The 6,299-nt window shown below is 31.1% G+C and overlaps 1 protein-coding gene across 1 annotated transcript in view; it reads left to right on the forward strand.

Annotated features, from left to right (window-relative positions):
• Aos1 (SUMO1 activating enzyme subunit 1) overlaps nucleotides 1-5,664 on the forward strand; it is a 37,929-nt gene extending 32,265 nt beyond the window's left edge. Inside the window, exon 7 of the mRNA XM_074238746.1 lies at nucleotides 5,550-5,664. The gene's annotated coding sequence lies outside the window, so the exon portion shown is untranslated. The remainder of the gene's footprint in view (nucleotides 1-5,549) is intronic.
• Nucleotides 5,665-6,299: the final 635 nt, after the last annotated feature.

The following is a 6,299-nucleotide window of genomic DNA, read 5'->3' on the forward strand; positions in this document are numbered from 1 at the left end:
TATATACCACTTGATAAAAATGTCATTGACGAGACCACACCCACTTCTGAAAATCTCACTTTTGAAAGATAAAAACTATGAACAAAGTGAAGCCGGTGTAATAATTATTAATTTAAAAAAAAAAAAAAAAAAAACACGTATGTAGTTGTTGATGTCATCATTGTGTTTTTTAATTATTATTACCATATCGATCACTATTAATTTCATTGTCTTAATAAAAATAATATCAACAAAATGCTTGATATTTTATACTGCTTTGTCTACTTTATAGCTAGTTATTTTTTAATTACTTAGGATTTTATCGTTATTCTTTATAGAAAATGATGCAGTTAAAAAATTTCCGATGGCAATATTAATTATTTGTTTTTTAATTCATTTTTTAGTTTAACCATCATATTTTTTTAAATAAAATTGTTTTATTAAATTACACATATGTAATATTATCTTATCGGTGCAATGTGAGACTTTTTAAGTTCAGAAAATTACCCGACTTTCATTGATCGAAAGTAAACAGAAAGAAAAAATTCTTGACTATCAAAAAATTTTCTTAGCTCAAGAAAATGTTTATCTGGGATGATGTAAAATTTTTTTTAAACGCACTAGATCAACTACTTCGCATTTCGAGGCGTGCAAAAAGGGAAATATTGAATAACAATTCGAAGACATGACTAGATAAGACATTAATAATATGTTAACATGGATAAGCAGTAAATCAAAACGTAACGCATAGATGTGAGATAAGATATATTGCAGTGGGTGAAGAGCCTGCGGTTCTGGGTTCTCATACAGGATCTAAAGTGGCGTCGTTGGAGAAATGCGTGGATGTACATGGAAGCGGTACAGCGGTATGTACGGTGGTGCGATCTACCTCCCTTGAGAGTGTAATCGGGTGATCAACTGAGGATTGTGCCTCCTACACTGAGAGATGCTCGGTATTGAGAGGGCGCCAGGAGGCGGAAGGTGGGGGACCCTTTGGGGGAGAGATTTCCAGTAACAGGATGTAATTATGATCGGTGAGATACGTCACGCATAACCCCCAGTATTGACGGCCACAAATCACAACTACGACGTCTATGCTCACCAACCTATGTGTAGTGTATTGTATATCGATGTGTTCTGCTCACAAGCTGGCTATCGAGATACTGAGAATCGACGTTCATGATGTACATTTAACGTTAGTTTACATCCTCCTATCCAATCCACCAGCCACCCTTAACCCGTACTTACTCAATTTTGGTCCTCAGTTACGTCATACTTGGGGTTGTAAATCTAAATTACAACTCCACTTAGTAAGATTTTTTCTCTGTTCAGTACTAGAATAAATAAGATTAAAGTTGAAGCTTAAAGCTTGATATTATTGTTTCTTACAAAATACATAAATTGAAAATACAAAAAAAAAAAACTTGAAGAAAAGAACAAACTTTTGACTTGAACTCATTCTCAAAAGTATTTAAAACTTATTTTTGATAAAATCATGAGTTATTTATTAAAAAATTTTTTTTATAACATTAACACATTTTTTGCTATTTTTGAGTATTTTATAAGTTGTAAAAATAAATTTTTTAGTTCATAACTCTAAATATTAGACTAATCAAAATTGTAAATGTTAATAAGCCTTCAAATTTAAACATATTTTTCATAACCGAATTTAAAAATAGAATCCCGTTAATTAAAAATAAAATATTTTTCCATTTGTATTAAAATAACAATAAAATTTTTATTTAAAAAAAAAAATTCGACCAACAAAATAAGTCTTGTAAAAAAGATGAGTAATGGTATCGAAAAAGCTAAATAATAAAAAACATTTATAAATGAAAACAGGACATCTCTTGAAGAGCGTGAAAGTCAACCTTGACAGATATCGATTCTAACGACTTGTCGTGATGTAGACAGAGCACTAGGGGTTGCATCGTCCATACATACACGCAGAAGGCAGGCAGAGGACCCAGAGGTCCACGATCGTCGAATTAATCCGCCATTAATTCAATCCCCCGTGCTCAGTGAAGCGAAAGGTGCCAGAGTGTGTAAACCTAGGTTGAACAAGATAGAGGTGAATGGTGATGGCCTGGACGGTTTATAAATGACCACTCCAAAGGCTCTCATATTATGTATCCATATTCCACTCACACACTCACCAACGACTTTAATCTTCTCCACCATTTTATAAATGTATACCCTTACATTTATATATCGCGTGCCTTAATACCGGTCATATGTGCATATGTAATGTATACATTCATATATGTATATGACGCAGTGATTAATGCCGCGAGGGTCTACAATCGGTGCGATTTATCAAATTAAGGGCTCCACTCTCATACCACTGGACTACAGTACGTAACACTGGACACTATCCATAAAATTAAACAAACCCGCGAGCGTGGAAAAATACACAAAGTATTTGGTCTCGTTGGTTATTATTATTAACTATACTAGTTTTGTTCTCCTATACTGTGTCCAGTCATGCAGAAATTTTAGTTAATAAAACACAAAGGTTACTTTACTTTAATGTTATACTGAAATAACATTTTATCATTTCAAGTATTTCAAGTAAGGCTTGTTGTCCTCCTTCATGATAAATACACTTACAGAAGGATTTTTTAATATTTAATAAATTTTATTTTAATACATTTAATGCGTGATTTTTTAATACTTGACGATTGAAAAAAAAATTATATTTATTTGTATTAAAAAAATAGATAAACTGTTTCCAAACAAATAAATTTAATAATAGTTATAATAAATTCTTCTATCGATTTAGTATTACATTACAAACCAGAGATAGTTTTGAGAAAAAACGTTAAAGGATATTTAATAAAGTGCGATGATGTATATGAGAGCTCAGTATTTTCTCACACCCTATGAGTAGTGTAAGTGCTCACTCGGGTGTAACATGCATTGTTTCCATCATCCACCTATGCTATTTTTGAGCAACAATGATACGATACAAAGAAACACTGTATGCTGTTCAACTAAAATGCCGGTAGAAGTTTAGTTATGATCTTCGTGTCACTAAATCAACCTGAAGAACGTTTAATGTGTGCATTTCAACACTTTATTTTAGTCTGAATAAACACGCGTATTAGGATAAATATGGTTATAATGTACCTTAAGGTCCGGAACGGTCATAAACAGATACTAAATCAAATAAATTAACCCTCTATCTCTTTGCCTACTTTGTATGCATTGGACTTATTTTCGACTGTTTGGATTTAATAATTGGATTTTTAACTGTTAATAATTTTTATTAGTGTAAATAAATACTTGTTTAAATATAAAACGGCTTGAATTGATGAAATATGATAAATTTTTTTGTGATTTTTACTAAAAATATTACCACAAGAAAATATTTTCTTGTATTTAAAAGTATGAAAATTTTAAACAAAATAAAGAGTAAAAAATTTGAAAGGTGTCGAGGACTTGAAAAAAATATTTGAAATTTTAATCCCCTGTTTATGCAAAATTCCCCCATAAATATTACTTTTATATGCTTACAGTTCACTTATAGTCCTTACCCTAAATATTATGCATATAATCCGTTATTATCATTATCATTACAACTCGCTATTATTATTTAAAGCACCAACTGACTGAAGGCTTGACGCCGGTGAAGTTTAATCAGATATCAGTAAATAAAACGGGAGCAAATAATAGTTATCTCGAGCGATACGATCTTGATACAGAAAATATCTGCGAGAATAATGCAGTGCAAGTCATAAGTCGTGATCTCAGTCAAGTTTCCAACAATGAAAATCTCTTAAACAAAATGTTTAATAAATTTTTTTCACCCCGCTGTCAGATCTCATCGTATTTATTATATGTTTTTTATTTTAATATCTATTTGTATACACCGAGATAATTTAGTAAATTTATTCAACGTACATCACGTAGTCATTTTAACTGAATGTCGTTCGAAATTGCAACACCTCGTATTTTAAAATACAAAGTAGTTTTGGCGGGAGCTCGATCGTCATTACACAGTCAAAGTCATTTGTTGTCTAGGATAAAAGATTTTAAAAAGCGTTTGAGAAGATGTGATGGCACGTATTTGCAACAATCCATCCAGCTTCTTGCTCTTCATCACTTGTATATAGACTGGTCCCCTAAAAGTCAGTTGACTGTCCAGTTTGTAATAAGGATCAATTTTTTTTTTTTTTTGACTCATCTACTCTCACGCCCCAAGTTTTTACTTTTGTATTTTACATTCTTAAGTCTTCTTTCTTGTATATTTACATTAGATGACAAAGGTCACACCTATATAAATGACCATATTTTTGTAGAACACGCATATCATGCTCTCATCATTTTTCATAACCAAAGAAATACTGATTTTATTCATTTTTTATTATAATAATGGTAATTATATAAAAGTCGAGATTTACTGATTTTCAGCTTTGAATGTTTCAGATCCAATTTTTTTTTTTTTTTTGACTAAAAAATATTTTAATTATTAAAGAATCCTTCTTGGAGTGAATTTCACTCCGTACGGATTGTATCAATTAAAAATCACCGACTTTGCAATTTTTTTTTATAATTTAGAATTCTTTAAAAATGTTAACATTAAATTTTCTGTATGATTTTTTTGTAAATTTAAATTAAAATTATCTATGAACACAAATGTAAGTGTAAGCATAAACATAAGCAAGAGTGAACGTTAGTTGATGTATAGAAGCTTAAGGAGAGTGAGAAGTGTCGTATAAAGTGAATGTATGTATGTAATAGTATGATTATATGTTCTGTAGGATGTGAGCGCGAATGTAAGCATGAGCATGAGTATGAGGGCGAGCATATTCGCAAACACGCAAATTTCAAAAGGCCCTCGACTATCTGATGTCCCGGTCTCTACATATACAAACGAAGAGTAGTGTCTCTCTACTTGGCCCTTTCATGGCCGACGTATGCAAATATAGATCGGCTATGATAAATTGCTCTTGTCTTGACAAGGCACCCGGCATTTCGCACGAGCCCGTCTATTCAAACTCGTTTTAAGGGAAAACGGGATTCCTCATATAATTTTGCTGACGGTTAAGTCCTTTACACCGTAAACGTACACACTCTCTGCTAAAGTGTTGATAAATTATTTTGCCAAACAAAAACCTTTTTTTTTTTTTTTCATCGAGTTTTACTTATCGGCCATTCACATCTCTAACTTTTGGTTGTTAATTTTAACAATTTTAGCGGGTTTTTTTAGTTTCTAATCAAAAAATTTAATTGGGACAATTGTCTGTACAGTTATCTTCAGTAAAAAATATCGAATTTTTACAATTATAGTAGTTTATAAGCCTTATCATTAATCTAAAATTTCACTGAACTAATTCTGACAATCAATTACTTAATCGACGTAAAATATCAATGCCGAAAATCAATCATTAAAAAAATCATTTTTTTAATATTCTATATATTATAATAATTATTATTATTATTATTGATGATATACAACAACAACAACAATATTACGAATAGTTAAAAATTTACTAATATAATGAAAAATAAATTTTTTCTTTACGCTGTTTTGACTTAAAAAATAAAATACTCTTTATTTGTTTCAGAGGTTTGGTCTGTTGGTGCCGATCAAGCTCATCTTCAAGAAAATAACTCAAAAAAAAAATACCTTTAAGTTTTGATAAAAATTAATTTATACTACAATTAAAACATTGAACCATGGCTTTTTTGAATTATTTAATTCTACCAAGTAATATAATTCCACATAGAATTATTGTAATTTCAATAAAGCTGCTTAAAAAATAAAAATACTTAGAAAAAACTTTTTTATATGAAACAGAAAAATTTTTGTCAGCAAGCAAGCAATTAATAATATTTGACATGATAAAGTTAATATGAGAAGCATTAAGTGATATCAGTAGAATTCCGCTTCACGTTATAGAAGTGTATATACACATAATAGAATGAGCGAGTGAGTTGCAAGAGAGGACAGAGGAGCGGAGGGAAGAAGTGACGTCTTTGGTAATCGAAACTTAACTTACGCGAGTGAGTCTAATTATCGCGGTAACGAACTAATAACAGTAATGGCTGATACATATTATAAAGAGACTTTAGACGTGGCGGTACACATAAATTGAGTGCAAAGGAGCTTCCTAATTCCGCCTGAAGACGCTTTAGTGGGTGAAACGCGGCTTACAAAGCGCATACGAGATACCTACGTGTCTCTCATGAGAAATGGATCCTATTCGAGCAATATGGCGTTCAGATACTCCGAGCCCGATAATAAGCCATTCCATATCTATATCTATGTAATATATAATATTCATATGAGAGTAGACGTTGACGTCTATATTATA

This window comes from Cotesia typhae, unplaced genomic scaffold (assembly GCF_013202065.1).
Source record: "Cotesia typhae breed Kobodo isofemale line unplaced genomic scaffold, CoteBio_Ctyphae contig_23, whole genome shotgun sequence".
Taxonomy (NCBI): Eukaryota; Metazoa; Arthropoda; class Insecta; order Hymenoptera; family Braconidae; genus Cotesia; species Cotesia typhae.